We start from the raw sequence: 20,406 nt of genomic DNA, 5'->3' as shown, positions 1-20,406 counted from the left end.
GATGTGATGTGGTCAGAGTGAAGTGACAATGACACATACAAAGTTTGGTGTTAATATGTCAAGGCATTGCAGAGATAAAGCCTGAATAGTGCTATTAGCATCATGCCTCAACTTTGCTGCTGCGCTATACGAAAACGGTTTCGTCTATCGACACGAAATCCGTAACTTTTAGTCGGCACGGTCTGGAGATGATACGATTCGATTTTGGTGAAAATCGGACAAACGGTCTAGGAGGAGTTCGAAAAAGTAGGTTTTGACTGAAAATCAAGATGGCGGACAGGAAGTTCGGCCAAATAAGGAAAACTTGGTATCTATGTTCTCGGCTTGACCCAAGGACTCTATTAAGACCAGTGGCATTTCAATAGCCAGATTTATTCAAAAGTTATTAGCCTTTTTGGAAAATTTGTTATAACTTTTGACCACTAGGTGGCGCTGTTTCGAAATATTTTGAGTACCTTCAGGGGATGGTGCTGAAGGCACATTCTGAGTTTCGTAATATTACACCAATGCATTTGTTTAGTATAGCATTTTATTTCACAAAACTCTATTGAAATCAATGGGAATTTCATGTTTTGTTCTATTATAGCGCCACCAAGAGGCTCAGTCCCACCATTTTTTTTATGTGTCATCAGAGTGAGCCCATACATATATGTGTCGATTTTGGTGCAAAAATCTCAATTTGCTTCGGAGTTATAGACATTTATATGAAAAAACACGTAAAAAATGACTGACACATGACTTTGATTGAATATTACTACCCCTAAACATCAATATTTTCACATTTGGGCATTAGCATTTAGTTAACAAGCTATGATTCCAAACTTCTGACGGTGGTTTCGTCTCAATCGGACAAACGGTTTCGAAGATATAGCCTAATGTTTTTTAAGCGCTAAATCACAATGCTACACAAACCGTTAGGCGAAACCTAACATGTTTGGTATCGTTGGACTCGGCAACGATTCAGGAGTCCAATGAGATGAGTTTCGTGAAAATAAGTCGATCACACCCAAAGTTATAAGCATTTGAAAAAAAAATTCACCACTAGGTGGCGCTGTTTCGAAACTTCTCACACTCCTTCAGGACATCGTGCTGATGACCCATACCAAGTTTCGTAACAATCCGTTCATGCGTTCTTAAAATACAGCATTTTAGCACAAAATTCAAAATGGCCGACAGTCAAAATGGCCGATATGGTAAAATTGGATATCAGTCGACTCGGAATGTTGCCCTGAATCTAACGAGATCAATTTTATGATTTTTGGACAAACTGTTCAGAAGTTATAAGCAAAAATAGCCATTTTTCATATCTCCGGACCTGTAGGTGGCGCTGTGCCGAAACGCAGCATGTAGCCTCAGGTCATGCTTGTGAGTACATGTACCAAGTTTGGTCTGAATACGATAAACCGTTGCGGAGATACAGCCTTACGACTGTTTTTGCAAGCGCTACGTAAAATTTGTTCGAGCGTTTATCGAAAACGGTTTGACGAATCAACAAGATTTTAATAACTTTTTGTCACCCCTGCCTGAAGATGATCCGATTCAATTTTCGTGCAAATCGGACAAACCGTCTAGGACGAGTTCGAAAAAGTACCTTTTTAGGAAAATTCAAAATGGCGGCCATGTTTTTATGACGGAAAATGACGATATAGGGTGCAATCGAATCGTCATGAGCTCAGGAATCAGAGGAAAAAAGGATTTCGCTGATTGGCCTTACGGTTCAAAAGTTATTAGCAAAGTAAAAGTGAAACTTTGGACAGGTGGTGGCGCTAGAGGGAATGACTTAGACACACCAAAATTGGTGTACTTAATGTTGGGACTGTCCTCTATCAGAATGTCAAACCAAAACAACTTTCCCGCAATCGGTTCTATGGGCTGCCATAGACTCCCATGGCGGAAGAAGAAGAATAATAATAATAAGAACGGGAACAGATACAATAGGTGCCTCCGCACCTTCGGTGCTTGGCCCCTAATAATAATAATAATAAGAAACGGAACAGATACAATAGGTGCCTCCGCACCTTCGGTGCTTGGCCCCTAATAATAAATATAGCTGCAAGCAGCAATTACCGGGGCCAAGCAGAATAAGACGACAAGACATGCCAACATGTCTGAAAGTGTCAGACCAACTGCAACAATGAGCAATTAAAGACATTTAAAGAGGATTTTAGGCGAAATGGCTGAAAAATCATGTAAAAAGTGATTCAAAATATGATTTAATGGATTGTCACTTTTGACCAAAAGGTGGCGCTGTTACGAAATTGATGTGGTGTGGTCAGAGTAAGGAGACAGTGACACATACAAAGTTTTGTGTCAATATGTCGAGGCATTGCAGATATAAAGCCTGAATAGTCATTTTGGCATCATGCCTCAAATTTGCTGCTGTGCTATACGAAAACGGTTTCATCAATCGACACGAAATCCATAACTTTTTGTCGGCACAGTCTGGAGATGATACGATTCGATTTTGGTGAAAATCGGACAAACGGTCTAGGAGGAGTTCGAAAAAGTAGGTTTTGAATGAAAATCAAGATGGCGGACAGGAAGTTTGGCCAAATAAGGAAAACTTGGTATCTATGTTCTCGGCTTGACCCAAGGAATCTATTAAGACCCGTGGCATTTCAATAGCCAGATTTATTCAAAAGTTATTAGCCTTTTTGGAAATTTTGTTATAACTTTTGACCACTAGGTGGCGCTGTCTTGAAATATTTTGGTTGCCTTCAGGGGATGGTGCTGATGACACAATCTGAGTTTCGTAATATTACACCAATGCATTTGTTTAGTATAGCATTTTATTTCACAAAACTGTATTGAAGTCAATGGGAATTTCATATTTTGTTCAATTATAGCGCCACCAAGAGGCTCAGTCCCACAATTTTTTTTACGTGTCCTCAGAGTGAGCCCATACATATGTGTGTCAATTTTGGTGAAAATATCTCAATTCGCTTCAGAGTTATAGACATTTATATGAAAAAACACGAAAAAAATGACTGACACATGACTTTGATTGGAAATTAGTACCCCTAAACATCAATATTTTCGCATTTGGGCATTGGCGTATAGCTATCGACCTATGTTTCCAAACTTCTGACGGTGGTTTCGTCTCGATCCGACTAGCGGTTTCAAAGATATAGCCAAATGTTTTTTAAGCGCTAAATCACAACGCTACACAAACCGTAAGGCAAAACCTAGCATGTTTGGTATCGTAGGACTCGGCAACGATTCAGGAGTCTAAAAAGATGAGTTTCGTGAAAATAAGTCGACCACACCCAAAGTTATAAGCATTTGAAAAAAAAAATTCACCACTAGGTGGCGCTGTTTCGAAACTTCTCAGGCTCATTCAGGGCATTGTGCTGATGACCCATACCACGTTTCGTAACAATCCGTTCATGCGTTCATAAAATACAGAATTTTAGCACAAAATTCAAAATGGCCGACAGCCAAAATGACCGATATGGTCAAATTGGATATCAGTCGACTCGGCATGTTGCCCTGAATCTAACGAGACCAATTGTATGATTTTTGGACAAACTGTTCAGAAGTTATAAGCAAAAATAGCCATTTTTCATATCTCCGGACCAGTAGGTGGCGCTGCGCCGAAACACAGCATGTAGCCTCAGGTCATGCTTGTGAGTACAAGTACCAAGTTTGGTCTGAATACGATAAACCGTTGCGGAGATACGGCCTTACGACTGTTTTTGCTAGCGCTACGTAAAATGTATTCGTGCGTTTATCGAAAACGGTTTGACGAATCCATTTGAATTCCATAACTTTTTGTCAGCACTACCTGAAGATGATCTGGTTCAATTTTCGTGCAAATCGGACAAACCGTCTAGGACGAGTTCGAAAAAGTAGCTTTTTTTGAAAATTCAAGATCACGGCCATATTTTTATGACGGCAAATGACGTCATAGGGTGCAATCGAATCGCCATGAGCTCAGGAATCAGAGGGAAAAAGAATTTCGCTGATTGGCCTTACGGTTCAAAAGTTATTAGCAAAATAAAAGTGAAACTTTGGACAGGTGGTGGCGCTAGAGGGAATGACTTAGAAACACCAAAATTGGTGTATTTAATGTTGAGACGGTCCTCTATCAGAATGTCAAACCAAAACAACTTTCCCGCAATCGGTTCTATGGGCTGCCATAGACTCCCATGGCGGAAGAAGAAGAAGAAGAAGAAGAATAATAAATATAGCTGCAAGCAGCAATTACCGGGGCCAAGCAGAATAAGACGACAAGACATGCCAACATGTCTGAAAGTGTCAGACCAACTGCAACAATGAGCAATTAAAGACATTTAAAGAGGATTTTAGGCGAAATGGCTGAAAAATCATGTAAAAAGTGATTCAAAATATGATTTAATGGATTGTCACTTTTGACCAAAAGGTGGCGCTGTTACGAAATTGATGTGGTGTGGTCAGAGTAAGGAGACAGTGACACATACAAAGTTTTGTGTCAATATGTCGAGGCATTGCAGATATAAAGCCTGAATAGTCATTTTGGCATCATGCCTCAACTTTGCTGCTGTGCTATACGAAAACGGTTTCATCAATCGACACGAAATCCATAACTTTTTGTCGGCACAGTCTGGAGATGATACGATTCGATTTTGGTGAAAATCGGACAAACGGTCTAGGAGAAGTTCGAAAAAGTAGGTTTTGAATGAAAATCAAGATGACGGACAGGAAGTTTGGCCAAATAAGGAAAACTTGGTATCTATGTTCTCGGCTTGACCCAAGGAATCTATTAAGACCCGTGGCATTTCAATAGCCAGATTTATTCAAAAGTTATTAGCCTTTTTGGAAATTTTGTTATAACTTTTGACCACTAGGTGGCGCTGTCTTGAAATATTTTGGTTGCCTTCAGGGGATGGTGCTGATGACACAATCTGAGTTTCGTAATATTACACCAATGCATTTGTTTAGTATAGCATTTTATTTCACAAAACTGTATTGAAGTCAATGGGAATTTCATATTTTGTTCAATTATAGCGCCACCAAGAGGCTCAGTCCCACAATTTTTTTTACGTGTCCTCAGAGTGAGCCCATACATATGTGTGTCAATTTTGGTGAAAATATCTCAATTCGCTTCGGAGTTATAGACATTTATATGAAAAAACACGAAAAAAATGACTGACACATGACTTTGATTGGAAATTAGTACCCCTAAACATCAATATTTTCGCATTTGGGCATTGGCGTATAGCTATCGACCTATGTTTCCAAACTTCTGACGGTGGTTTCGTCTCGATCGGACTAGCGGTTTCAAAGATATAGCCAAATGTTTTTTAAGCGCTAAATCACAACGTTACACAAACCGTAAGGCAAAACCTAGCATGTTTGGTATCGTAGGACTCGGCAACGATTCAGGAGTCTAAAAAGATGAGTTTCGTGAAAATATGTCGACCACACCCAAAGTTATAAGCATTTGAAAAAAAAAATTCACCACTAGGTGGCGCTGTTTCGAAACTTCTCAGGCTCATTCAGGGCATTGTGCTGATGACCCATACCACGTTTCGTAACAATCCGTTCATGCGTTCATAAAATACAGAATTTTAGCACAAAATTCAAAATGGCCGACAGCCAAAATGACCGATATAGTCAAATTGGATATCAGTCGACTCGGCATGTTGCCCTGAATCTAACGAGACCAATTGTATGATTTTTGGACAAACTGTTCAGAAGTTATAAGCAAAAATAGCCATTTTTCATATCTCCGGACCAGTAGGTGGCGCTGCGCCGAAACACAGCATGTAGCCTCAGGTCATGCTTGTGAGTACAAGTACCAAGTTTGGTCTGAATACGATAAACCGTTGCGGAGATACGGCCTTACGACTGTTTTTGCTAGCGCTACGTAAAATGTATTTGTGCGTTTATCGAAAACGGTTTGACGAATCCATTTGAATTCCATAACTTTTTGTCAGCACTACCTGAAGATGATCTGGTTCAATTTTCGTGCAAATCGGACAAACCGTCTAGGACGAGTTCGAAAAAGTAGCTTTTTTTGAAAATTCAAGATGGCGGCCATATTTTTATGACGGAAAATGACGTCATAGGGTGCAATCGAATCGCCATGAGCTCAGGAATCAGAGAAAAAAAGAATTTCGCTGATTGGCCTTACGGTTCAAAAGTTATTAGCAAAGTAAAAGTGAAACTTTGGACAGGTGGTGGCGCTAGAGGGAATGACTTAGAAACACCAAAATTGGTGTATTTAATGTTGAGACGGTCCTCTATCAGAATGTCAAACCAAAACAACTTTCCCGCAATCGGTTCTATGGGCTGCCATAGACTCCCATGGCGGAAGAATAATAATAATAATAATAATAAATATAGCTGCAAGCAGCAATTACCGGGGCCAAGCAGAATAAGACGACAAGACATGCCGACATGTCTGAAAGTGTCAGACCAACTGCAACAATGAGCAATTAAAGACATTTAAAGAGGATTTTAGGCGAAATGGCTGAAAAATCATGTAAAAAGTGATTCAAAATATGATTTAATGGATTGTCACTTTTGACCAAAAGGTGGCGCTGTTACGAAATTGATGTGGTGTGGTCAGAGTAAGGAGACAGTGACACATACAAAGTTTTGTGTCAATATGTCGAGGCATTGCAGATATAAAGCCTGAATAGTCATTTTGGCATCATGCCTCAACTTTGCTGCTGTGCTATACGAAAACGGTTTCATCAATCGACACGAAATCCATAACTTTTTGTCGGCACAGTCTGGAGATGATACGATTCGATTTTGGTGAAAATCGGACAAACGGTCTAGGAGGAGTTCGAAAAAGTAGGTTTTGAATGAAAATCAAGATGGCGGACAGGAAGTTTGGCCAAATAAGGAAAACTTGGTATCTATGTTCTCGGCTTGACCCAAGGAATCTATTAAGACCCGTGGCATTTCAATAGCCAGATTTATTCAAAAGTTATTAGCCTTTTTGGAAATTTTGTTATAACTTTTGACCACTAGGTGGCGCTGTCTTGAAATATTTTGGTTGCCTTCAGGGGATGGTGCTGATGACACAATCTGAGTTTCGTAATATTACACCAATGCATTTGTTTAGTATAGCATTTTATTTCACAAAACTGTATTGAAGTCAATGGGAATTTCATATTTTGTTCAATTATAGCGCCACCAAGAGGCTCAGTCCCACAATTTTTTTTACGTGTCCTCAGAGTGAGCCCATACATATGTGTGTCAATTTTGGTGAAAATATCTCAATTCGCTTCGGAGTTATAGACATTTATATGAAAAAACACGAAAAAAATGACTGACACATGACTTTGATTGGAAATTAGTACCCCTAAACATCAATATTTTCGCATTTGGGCATTGGCGTATAGCTATCGACCTATGTTTCCAAACTTCTGACGGTGGTTTCGTCTCGATCGGACTAGCGGTTTCAAAGATATAGCCAAATGTTTTTTAAGCGCTAAATCACAACGCTACACAAACCGTAAGGCAAAACCTAGCATGTTTGGTATCGTAGGACTCGGCAACGATTCAGGAGTCTAAAAAGATGAGTTTCGTGAAAATAAGTTGACCACACCCAAAGTTATAAGCATTTGAAAAAAAAAATTCACCACTAGGTGGCGCTGTTTCGAAACTTCTCAGGCTCATTCAGGGCATTGTGCTGATGACCCATACCACGTTTCGTAACAATCCGTTCATGCGTTCATAAAATACAGAATTTTAGCACAAAATTCAAAATGGCCGACAGCCAAAATGACCGATATGGTCAAATTGGATATCAGTCGACTCGGCATGTTGCCCTGAATCTAACGAGACCAATTGTATGATTTTTGGAAAAACTGTTCAGAAGTTATAAGCAAAAATAGCCATTTTTCATATCTCCGGACCAGTAGGTGGCGCTGCGCCGAAACACAGCATGTAGCCTCAGGTCATGCTTGTGAGTACAAGTACCAAGTTTGGTCTGAATACGATAAACCGTTGCGGAGATACAGCCTTACGACTGTTTTTGCTAGCGCTACGTAAAATGTATTTGTGCGTTTATTGAAAACGGTTTGACGAATCCATTTGAATTCCATAACTTTTTGTCAGCACTACCTGAAGATGATCTGGTTCAATTTTCGTGCAAATCGGACAAACCGTCTAGGACGAGTTCGAAAAAGTAGCTTTTTTTGAAAATTCAAGATGGCGGCCATATTTTTATGACGGCAAATGACGTCATAGGGTGAAATCGAATCGCCATGAGCTCAGGAATCAGAGGAAAAAAGAATTTCGCTGATTGGCCTTACGGTTCAAAAGTTATTAGCAAAATAAAAGTGAAACTTTGGACAGGTGGTGGCGCTAGAGGGAATGACTTAGAAACACCAAAATTGGTGTATTTAATGTTGAGACGGTCCTCTATCAGAATGTCAAACCAAAACAACTTTCCCGCAATCGGTTCTATGGGCTGCCATAGACTCCCATGGCGGAAGAATAATAATAATAATAATAATAATAATAATAATAAGAAACGGAACAGATACAATAGGTGCCTCCGCACCTTCGGTGCTTGGCCCCTAATAAGAAACGGAACAGATACAATAGGTGCCTCCGCACCTTCGGTGCTTGGCCCCTAATAATAAGAAACGGAACAGATACAATAGGTGCCTCCGCACCTTCGGTGCTTGGCCCCTAATAATAAGAACGCGAACAAAAACAATAGGTGCCTCCGCACCTTCGGTGCTTGGCCCCTAATAAGAACGCGAACAAAAACAATAGGTGCCTCCGCACCTTCGGTGCTTGGCCCCTAATAATAAGAACCGGAACAAACACAATAGGTGCCTCCGCACCTTCGGTGCTTGGCCCCTAAATATAGCTGCAAGCAGCAATTACCGGGGCCAAGCAGAATAAGACGACAAGACATGCCAACATGTCTGAAAGTGTCAGACCAACTGCAACAATGAGCAATTAAAGACATTTAAAGAGGATTTTAGGCGAAATGGCTGAAAAATCATGTAAAAAGTGATTCAAAATATGATTTAATGGATTGTCACTTTTGACCAAAAGGTGGCGCTGTTACGAAATTGATGTGGTGTGGTCAGAGTAAGGAGACAGTGACACATACAAAGTTTTGTGTCAATATGTCGAGGCATTGCAGATATAAAGCCTGAATAGTCATTTTGGCATCATGCCTCAACTTTGCTGCTGTGCTATACGAAAACGGTTTCATCAATCGACACGAAATCCATAACTTTTTGTCGGCACAGTCTGGAGATGATACGATTCGATTTTGGTGAAAATCGGACAAACGGTCTAGGAGGAGTTCGAAAAAGTAGGTTTTGAATGAAAATCAAGATGGCGGACAGGAAGTTTGGCCAAATAAGGAAAACTTGGTATCTATGTTCTCGGCTTGACCCAAGGAATCTATTAAGACCCGTGCCATTTCAATAGCCAGATTTATTCAAAAGTTATTAGCCTTTTTGGAAATTTTGTTATAACTTTTGACCACTAGGTGGCGCTGTCTTGAAATATTTTGGTTGCCTTCAGGGGATGGTGCTGATGACACAATCTGAGTTTCGTAATATTACACCAATGCATTTGTTTAGTATAGCATTTTATTTCACAAAACTGTATTGAAGTCAATGGGAATTTCATATTTTGTTCAATTATAGCGCCACCAAGAGGCTCAGTCCCACAATTTTTTTTACGTGTCCTCAGAGTGAGCCCATACATATGTGTGTCAATTTTGGTGAAAATATCTCAATTCGCTTCGGAGTTATAGACATTTATATGAATAAACATGAAAAAAATGACTGACACATGACTTTGATTGGAAATTAGTACCCCTAAACATCAATATTTTCGCATTTGGGCATTGGCGTATAGCTATCGACCTATGTTTCCAAACTTCTGACGGTGGTTTCGTCTCGATCGGACTAGCGGTTTCAAAGATATAGCCAAATGTTTTTTAAGCGCTAAATCACAACGCTACACAAACCGTAAGGCAAAACCTAGCATGTTTGGTATCGTAGGACTCGGCAACGATTCAGGAGTCTAAAAAGATGAGTTTCGTGAAAATAAGTCGATCACACCCAAAGTTATAAGCATTTAAAAAAAAAAATTACCACTAGGTGGCGCTGTTTCGAAACTTCTCACACTCCTTCAGGACATCGTGTTGATGACCCATACCAAGTTTCTTAACAATCCGTTTGTGCGTTCTTAAAATATAGCATTTTAGCACAAAATTCAAAATGGCCGACAGTCAAAATGGCCGATATGGCAAAATTGGATATCAGTCGACTCGGCATGTTGCCCTGAATCTATCGAGACCAATTTTATGATTTTTGGACAAACTGTTCAGAAGTTATAAGCAAAAATAGCCATTTTTCATATCTCCGGACCAGTAGGTGGCGCTGCGCCGAAACGCAGCATGTAGCCTCAGGTCATGCTTGTGAGTACATGTACCAAGTTTGGTCTGAATACGATAAACCGTTGCGGAGATACGGCCTTACGACTCTTTTTGCTAGGGCTACGTAAAATGTATTCGTGCGTTTATCGAAAACGGTTTGACGAATCAATTTGAATTCCATAACTTTTGGTCAGCACTGCCTGAAGATGATCTGGTTAAATTTTCGTGCAAATCGGACAAACCGTCTAGGACGAGTTCGAAAAAGTAGCTTTTTCAGAAAATTCAAAATGGCGGCCATATTTATATGACGGAAAATGACGTCATAGGGTGCAATCGAATCTGCATGAGCTCAGGAATCAGAGGAAAAAAGAATTTTGTTGATTGGCCTTACGGTTCAAAAGTTATTAGCAAAATAAAAGTGAAACTTTGGACAGGTGGTGGCGCTAGAGGGAATGACTTAGAAACACAAAAATTGGTGTATTTAATGTTGGGACTGTCCTCTATCAGAATGTCAAACCAAAACAACTTTCCCGCAATCGGTTCTATGGGCTGCCATAGACTCCCATGGCGGAAGAAGAAGAAGAAGAAGAAGAAGAAGAAGAATAATAATAAGAACGGGAACAGATACAATAGGTGCCTCCGCACCTTCGGTGCTTGGCCCCTAATAATAAATATAGCTGCAAGCAGCAATTACCGGGGCCAAGCAGAATAAGACGACAAGACATGCCAACATGTCTGAAAGTGTCAGACCAACTGCAACAATGAGCAATTAAAGACATTTAAAGAGGATTTTAGGCGAAATGGCTGAAAAATCATGTAAAAAGTGATTCAAAATATGATTTAATGGATTGTCACTTTTGACCAAAAGGTGGCGCTGTTACGAAATTGATGTGGTGTGGTCAGAGTAAGGAGACAGTGACACATACAAAGTTTTGTGTCAATATGTCGAGGCATTGCAGATATAAAGCCTGAATAGTCATTTTGGCATCATGCCTCAACTTTGCTGCTGTGCTATACGAAAACGGTTTCATCAATCGACACGAAATCCATAACTTTTTGTCGGCACAGTCTGGAGATGATACGATTCGATTTTGGTGAAAATCGGACAAACGGTCTAGGAGGAGTTCGAAAAAGTAGGTTTTGAATGAAAATCAAGATGGCGGACAGGAAGTTTGGCCAAATAAGGAAAACTTGGTATCTATGTTCTCGGCTTGACCCAAGGAATCTATTAAGACCCGTGCCATTTCAATAGCCAGATTTATTCAAAAGTTATTAGCCTTTTTGGAAATTTTGTTATAACTTTTGACCACTAGGTGGCGCTGTCTTGAAATATTTTGGTTGCCTTCAGGGGATGGTGCTGATGACACAATCTGAGTTTCGTAATATTACACCAATGCATTTGTTTAGTATAGCATTTTATTTCACAAAACTGTATTGAAGTCAATGGGAATTTCATATTTTGTTCAATTATAGCGCCACCAAGAGGCTCAGTCCCACAATTTTTTTTACGTGTCCTCAGAGTGAGCCCATACATATGTGTGTCAATTTTGGTGAAAATATCTCAATTCGCTTCGGAGTTATAGACATTTATATGAAAAAACACGAAAAAAATGACTGACACATGACTTTGATTGGAAATTAGTACCCCTAAACATCAATATTTTCGCATTTGGGCATTGGCGTATAGCTATCGACCTATGTTTCCAAACTTCTGACGGTGGTTTCGTCTCGATCGGACTAGCGGTTTCAAAGATATAGCCAAATGTTTTTTAAGCGCTAAATCACAACGCTACACAAACCGTAAGGCGAAACCTAGCATGTTTGGTATCGTAGGACTCGGCAACGATTCAGGAGTCTAAAAAGATGAGTTTCGTGAAAATAAGTCGACCACACCCAAAGTTATAAGCATTTGAAAAAAAAAATTCACCACTAGGTGGCGCTGTTTCGAAACTTCTCAGGCTCATTCAGGGCATTGTGCTGATGACCCATACCACATTTCGTAACAATCCGTTCATGCGTTCATAAAATACAGAATTTTAGCACAAAATTCAAAATGGCCGACAGCCAAAATGACCGATATGGTCAAATTGGATATCAGTCGACTCGGCATGTTGCCCTGAATCTAACGAGACCAATTGTATGATTTTTGGACAAACTGTTCAGAAGTTATAAGCAAAAATAGCCATTTTTCATATCTCCGGACCAGTAGGTGGCGCTGCGCCGAAACACAGCATGTAGCCTCAGGTCATGCTTGTGAGTACAAGTACCAAGTTTGGTCTGAATACGATAAACCGTTGCGGAGATACGGCCTTACGACTGTTTTTGCTAGCGCTACGTAAAATGTATTTGTGCGTTTATTGAAAACGGTTTGACGAATCCATTTGAATTCCATAACTTTTTGTCAGCACTACCTGAAGATGATCTGGTTCAATTTTCGTGCAAATCGGACAAACCGTCTAGGACGAGTTCGAAAAAGTAGCTTTTTTTGAAAATTCAAGATGGCGGCCATATTTTTATGACGGCAAATGACGTCATAGGGTGCAATCGAATCGCCATGAGCTCAGGAATCAGAGGAAAAAAGAATTTCGCTGATTGGCCTTACGGTTCAAAAGTTATTAGCAAAATAAAAGTGAAACTTTGGACAGGTGGTGGCGCTAGAGGGAATGACTTAGAAACACCAAAATTGGTGTATTTAATGTTGAGACGGTCCTCTATCAGAATGTCAAACCAAAACAACTTTCCCGCAATCGGTTCTATGGGCTGCCATAGACTCCCATGGCGGAAGAATAATAATAATAAATATAGCTGCAAGCAGCAATTACCGGGGCCAAGCAGAATAAGACGACAAGACATGCCAACATGTCTGAAAGTGTCAGACCAACTGCAACAATGAGCAATTAAAGACATTTAAAGAGGATTTTAGGCGAAATGGCTGAAAAATCATGTAAAAAGTGATTCAAAATATGATTTAATGGATTGTCACTTTTGACCAAAAGGTGGCGCTGTTACGAAATTGATGTGGTGTGGTCAGAGTAAGGAGACAGTGACACATACAAAGTTTTGTGTCAATATGTCGAGGCATTGCAGATATAAAGCCTGAATAGTCATTTTGGCATCATGCCTCAACTTTGCTGCTGTGCTATACGAAAACGGTTTCATCAATCGACACGAAATCCATAACTTTTTGTCGGCACAGTCTGGAGATGATACGATTCGATTTTGGTGAAAATCGGACAAACGGTCTAGGAGGAGTTCGAAAAAGTAGGTTTTGAATGAAAATCAAGATGGCGGACAGGAAGTTTGGCCAAATAAGGAAAACTTGGTATCTATGTTCTCGGCTTGACCCAAGGAATCTATTAAGACCCGTGCCATTTCAATAGCCAGATTTATTCAAAAGTTATTAGCCTTTTTGGAAATGTTGTTATAACTTTTGACCACTAGGTGGCGCTGTCTTGAAATATTTTGGTTGCCTTCAGGGGATGGTGCTGATGACACAATCTGAGTTTCGTAATATTACACCAATGCATTTGTTTAGTATAGCATTTTATTTCACAAAACTGTATTGAAGTCAATGGGAATTTCATATTTTGTTCAATTATAGCGCCACCAAGAGGCTCAGTCCCACAATTTTTTTTACGTGTCCTCAGAGTGAGCCCATACATATGTGTGTCAATTTTGGTGAAAATATCTCAATTCGCTTCGGAGTTATAGACATTTATATGAAAAAACACGAAAAAAATGACTGACACATGACTTTGATTGGAAATTAGTACCCCTAAACATCAATATTTTCGCATTTGGGCATTGGCGTATAGCTATCGACCTATGTTTCCAAACTTCTGACGGTGGTTTCGTCTCGATCGGACTAGCGGTTTCAAAGATATAGCCAAATGTTTTTTAAGCGCTAAATCACAACGCTACACAAACCGTAATGCAAAACCTAGCATGTTTGGTATCGTAGGACTCGGCAACGATTCAGGAGTCTAAAAAGATGAGTTTCGTGAAAATAAGTCGACCACACCCAAAGTTCTAAGCATTTGAAAAAAAAAATTCACCACTAGGTGGCGCTGTTTCGAAACTTCTCAGGCTCATTCAGGGCATCGTGCTGATGACCCATACCACGTTTCGTAACAATCCGTTCATGCGTTCATAAAATACAGAATTTTAGCACAAAATTCAAAATGGCCGACAGCCAAAATGACCGATATGGCAAAATTGGATATCAGTCGACTCGGCATGTTGCCCTGAATCTAACGAGACCAATTGTATGATTTTTGGACAAACTGTTCAGAAGTTATAAGCAAAAATAGCCATTTTTCATATCTCCGGACCAGTAGGTGGCGCTGCGCCGAAACACAGCATGTAGCCTCAGGTCATGCTTGTGAGTACAAGTACCAAGTTTGGTCTGAATACGATAAACCGTTGCGGAGATACGGCCTTACGACTGTTTTTGCTAGCGCTACGTAAAATGTATTCGTGCGTTTATCGAAAACGGTTTGACGAATCCATTTGAATTCCATAACTTTTTGTCAGCACTACCTGAAGATGATCTGGTTCAATTTTCGTGCAAATCGGACAAACCGTCTAGGACGAGTTCGAAAAAGTAGCTTTTTTTGAAAATTCAAGATGGTGGCCATATTTTTATGACGGCAAATGACGTCATAGGGTGCAATCGAATCGTCATGAGCTCAGGAATCAGAGGAAAAAAGAATTTCGCTGATTAGCCTTACGGTTCAAAAGTTATTAGCAAAATAAAAGTGAAACTTTGGACAGGTGGTGGCGCTAGAGGGAATGACTTAGAAACACCAAAATTGGTGTATTTAATGTTGAGACGGTCCTCTATCAGAATGTCAAACCAAAACAAGTTTCCCGCAATCGGTTCTATGGGCTGCCATAGACTCCCATGGCGGAAGAAGAAGAAGAAGAAGAAGAAGAAATATAGCTGCAAGCAGCAATTACCGGGGCCAAGCAGAATAAGACGACAAGACATGCCAACATGTCTGAAAGTGTCAGACCAACTGCAACAATGAGCAATTAAAGACATTTAAAGAGGATTTTAGGCGAAATGGCTGAAAAATCATGTAAAAAGTGATTCAAAATATGATTTAATGGATTGTCACTTTTTACCAAAAGGTGGCGCTGTTAAGAAATTGATGTGGTGTGGTCAGAGTAAGGAGACAGTGACACATACAAAGTTGTGTGTCAATATGTCGAGGCATTGCAGATATAAAGCCTGAATAGTCATTTTGGCATCATGCCTCAACTTTGCTGCTGTGCTATACGAAAACGGTTTCATCAATCGACACGAAATCCATAACTTTTTGTCGGCACAGTCTGGAGATGATACGATTCGATTTTGGTGAAAATCGGACAAACGGTCTAGGAGGAGTTCGAAAAAGTAGGTTTTGAATGAAAATCAAGATGGCGGACAGGAAGTTTGGCCAAATAAGGAAAACTTGGTATCTATGTTCTCGGCTTGACCCAAGGAATCTATTAAGACCCGTGGCATTTCAATAGCCAGATTTATTCAAAAGTTATTAGCCTTTTTGGAAATTTTGTTATAACTTTTGACCACTAGGTGGCGCTGTCTTGAAATATTTTGGTTGCCTTCAGGGGATGGTGCTGATGACACAATCTGAGTTTCGTAATATTACACCAATGCATTTGTTTAGTATAGCATTTTATTTCACAAAACTGTATTGAAGTCAATGGGAATTTCATATTTTGTTCAATTATAGCGCCACCAAGAGGCTCAGTCCCACAATTTTTTTTACGTGTCCTCAGAGTGAGCCCATACATATGTGTGTCAATTTTGGTGAAAATATCTCAATTCGCTTCGGAGTTATAGACATTTATATGAAAAAACACGAAAAAAATGACTGACACATGACTTTGATTGGAAATTAGTACCCCTAAACATCAATATTTTCGCATTTGGGCATTGGCGTATAGCTATCGACCTATGTTTCCAAACTTCTGACGGTGGTTTCGTCTCGATCGGACTAGCGGTTTCAAAGATATAGCCAAATGTTTTTTAAGCGCTAAATCACAACGCTACACAAACCGTAAGGCGAAACCTAGCATGTTTGGTATCGTAGGACTCGGCAACGATTCAGGAGTCTAAAAAGATGAGTTTCGTGAAAATAAGTCGACCACACCCAAAGTTATAAGCATTTGGAAAAAAAAATTCACCACTAGGTGGCGCTGTTTCGAAACTTCTCAGGCTCATTCAGGGCATTGTGCTGATGACCCATACCACGTTTCGTAACAATCCGTTCATGCGTTCATAAAATACAGAATTTTAGCACAAAATTCAAAATGGCCGACAGCCAAAATGACCGATATGGTCAAATTGGATATCAGTCGACTCGGCATGTTGCCCTGAATCTAACGAGACCAATTTTATGATTTTTGGACAAACTGTTCAGAAGTTATAAGCAAAAATAGCCATTTTTCATATCTCCGGACCAGTAGGTGGCACTGCGCCGAAACACAGCATGTAGCCTCAGGTCATGCTTGTGAGTACAAGTACCAAGTTTGGTCTGAATACGATAAACCGTTGCGGAGATACGGCCTTACGACTGTTTTTGCTAGCGCTACGTAAAATGTATTTGTGCGTTTATCGAAAACGGTTTGACGAATCCATTTGAATTCCATAACTTTTTGTCAGCACTACCTGAAGATGATCTGGTTCAATTTTCGTGCAAATCGGACAAACCGTCTAGGACGAGTTCGAAAAAGTAGCTTTTTTTGAAAATTCAAGATGGCGGCCATATTTTTATGACGGAAAATGACGTCATAGGGTGCAATCGAATCGCCATGAGCTCAGGAATCAGAAGAAAAAATAATTTTGTTGATTGGCCTTACGGTTCAAAAGTTATTAGCAAAGTAAAAGTGAAACTTTGGACAGGTGGTGGCGCTAGAGGGAATGACTTAGAAACACCAAAATTGGTGTATTTAATGTTGGGACTGTCCTCTATCAGAATGTCAAACCAAAACAACTTTCCCGCAATCGGTTCTATGGGCTGCCATAGACTCCCAGAGCGGAAGAATAATAATAATAATAATAATAATAATAATAAGAAACGGAACAGATACAATAGGTGCCTCCGCACCTTCGGTGCTTGGCCCCTAATAATAATAAGAACGGGAACAGATACAATAGGTGCCTCCGCACCTTCGGTGCTTGGCCCCTAATAATAATAATAAATATAGCTGCAAGCAGCAATTACCGGGGCCAAGCAGAATAAGACGACAAGACATGCCAACATGTCTGAAAGTGTCAGACCAACTGCAACAATGAGCAATTAAAGACATTTAAAGAGGATTTTAGGCGAAATGGCTGAAAAATCATGTAAAAAGTGATTCAAAATATGATTTAATGGATTGTCACTTTTGACCAAAAGGTGGCGCTGTTACGAAATTGATGTGGTGTGGTCAGAGTAAGGAGACAGTGACACATACAAAGTTTTGTGTCAATATGTCGAGGCATTGCAGATATAAAGCCTGAATAGTCATTTTGGCATCATGCCTCAACTTTGCTGCTGTGCTATACGAAAACGGTTTCATCAATCGACACGAAATCCATAACTTTTTGTCGGCACAGTCTGGAGATGATACGATTCGATTTTGGTGAAAATCGGACAAACGGTCTAGGAGGAGTTCGAAAAAGTAGGTTTTGAATGAAAATCAAGATGGCGGACAGGAAGTTTGGCCAAATAAGGAAAACTTGGTATCTATGTTCTCGGCTTGACCCAAGGAATCTATTAAGACCAGTGGCATTTCAATAGCCAGATGTATTCAAAAGTTATTAGCCTTTTTGGAAATTTTGTTATAACTTTTGACCACTAGGTGGCGCTGTCTTGAAATATTTTGGTTGCCTTCAGGGGATGGTGCTGATGACACAATCTGAGTTTCGTAATATTACACCAATGCATTTGTTTAGTATAGCATTTTATTTCACAAAACTGTATTGAAGTCAATGGGAATTTCATATTTTGTTCAATTATAGCGCCACCAAGAGGCTCAGTCCCACAATTTTTTTTACGTGTCCTCAGAGTGAGCCCATACATATGTGTGTCAATTTTGGTGAAAATATCTCAATTCGCTTCGGAGTTATAGACATTTATATGAAAAAACACGAAAAAAATGACTGACACATGACTTTGATTGGAAATTAGTACCCCTAAACATCAATATTTTCGCATTTGGGCATTGGCGTATAGCTATCGACCTATGTTTCCAAACTTCTGACGGTGGTTTCGTCTCGATCGGACTAGCGGTTTCAAAGATATAGCCAAATGTTTTTTAAGCGCTAAATCACAACGCTACACAAACCGTAAGGCGAAACCTAGCATGTTTGGTATCGTAGGACTCGGCAACGATTCAGGAGTCTACAAAGATGAGTTTCGTGAAAATAAGTCGACCACACCCAAAGTTATAAGCATTTGAAAAAAAAAATTCACCACTAGGTGGCGCTGTTTCGAAACTTCTCAGGCTCATTCAGGGCATCGTGCTGATGACCCATACCACGTTTCGTAACAATCCGTTCATGCGTTCATAAAATACAGAATTTTAGCACAAAATTCAAAATGGCCGACAGCCAAAATGACCGATATGGCAAAATTGGATATCAGTCGACTCGGCATGTTGCCCTGAATCTAACGAGACCAATTGTATGATTTTTGGACAAACTGTTCAGAAGTTATAAGCAAAAATAGCCATTTTTCATATCTCCGGACCAGTAGGTGGCGCTGCGCCGAAACACAGCATGTAGCCTCAGGTCATGCTTGTGAGTACAAGTACCAAGTTTGGTCTGAATACGATAAACCGTTGCGGAGATACGGCCTTACGACTGTTTTTGCTAGCGCTACGTAAAATGTATTCGTGCGTTTATCGAAAACGGTTTGACGAATCCATTTGAATTCCATAACTTTTTGTCAGCACTACCTGAAGATGATCTGGTTCAATTTTCGTGCAAATCGGACAAACCGTCTAGGACGAGTTCGAAAAAGTAGCTTTTTTTGAAAATTCAAGATGGTGGCCATATTTTTATGACGGCAAATGACGTCATAGGGTGCAATCGAATCGCCATGAGCTCAGGAATCAGAGGAAAAAAGAATTTCGCTGATTGGCCTTACGGTTCAAATGTTATTAGCAAAATAAAAGTGAAACTTTGGACAGGTGGTGGCGCTAGAGGGAATGACTTAGAAACACCAAAATTGGTGTATTTAATGTTGAGACGGTCCTCTATCAGAATGTCAAACCAAAACAACTTTCCCGCAATCGGTTCTATGGGCTGCCATAGACTCCCATGGCGGAAGAAGAAGAAGAAGAAGAAATATAGCTGCAAGCAGCAATTACCGGGGCCAAGCAGAATAAGACGACAAGACATGCCGACATGTCTGAAAGTGTCAGACCAACTGCAACAATGAGCAATTAAAGACATTTAAAGAGGATTTTAGACGAAATGGCTGAAAAATCATAGAAACAGTAATTAAAAATATGATTTAATGGATTATCACTTTCGACAAATAGGTGGCGCAGTTACAAAACTGATGTGATGTGGTCAGAGTGAGGAGACAATGACACATACAAAGTTTGGTGTCAATATGTCAAGGCATTGCAGAGATAAAGCCTGAATAGTGCTATTAGCATCATGCCTCAAATTTGCTGCTGCGCTATACGAAAACGGTTTCGTCAATTGACACGAAATCCATAACTTTTAGTCGGCACAGTCTGGGGATGATACGATTCGATTTTGGTGAAAATCGGACAAACGGTGTGGGAGGAGTTCGAAAAAGTAGGTTTTGAATGAAAATAGCATTTTATCTCACAAAACTGTATTGAAGTCAATGGGAATTTCATGTTTTGTTCTATTATAGCGCCACCAAGAGGCTCAGTCCCACAATTTTTTTTACGTGTCCTCAGAGTGAGCCCATACATATGTGTGTCAGTTTTGGTGAAAATATCTCAATTTGCTTTAGAGTTATAAACATTTATATGAAAAAACACGTAAAAAATGACTGACACATGACTTTGTTTGAATTTTACTA

The sequence above is a fragment of the Abramis brama genome (assembly GCF_963993115.1).
Source record: "Abramis brama genome assembly, chromosome: 6".
NCBI classification, from domain to species: domain Eukaryota; kingdom Metazoa; phylum Chordata; class Actinopteri; order Cypriniformes; family Leuciscidae; genus Abramis; species Abramis brama.
The sequence above is the reverse complement of the archived record's forward strand: the minus strand, read 5'-3'. Positions refer to the sequence as shown.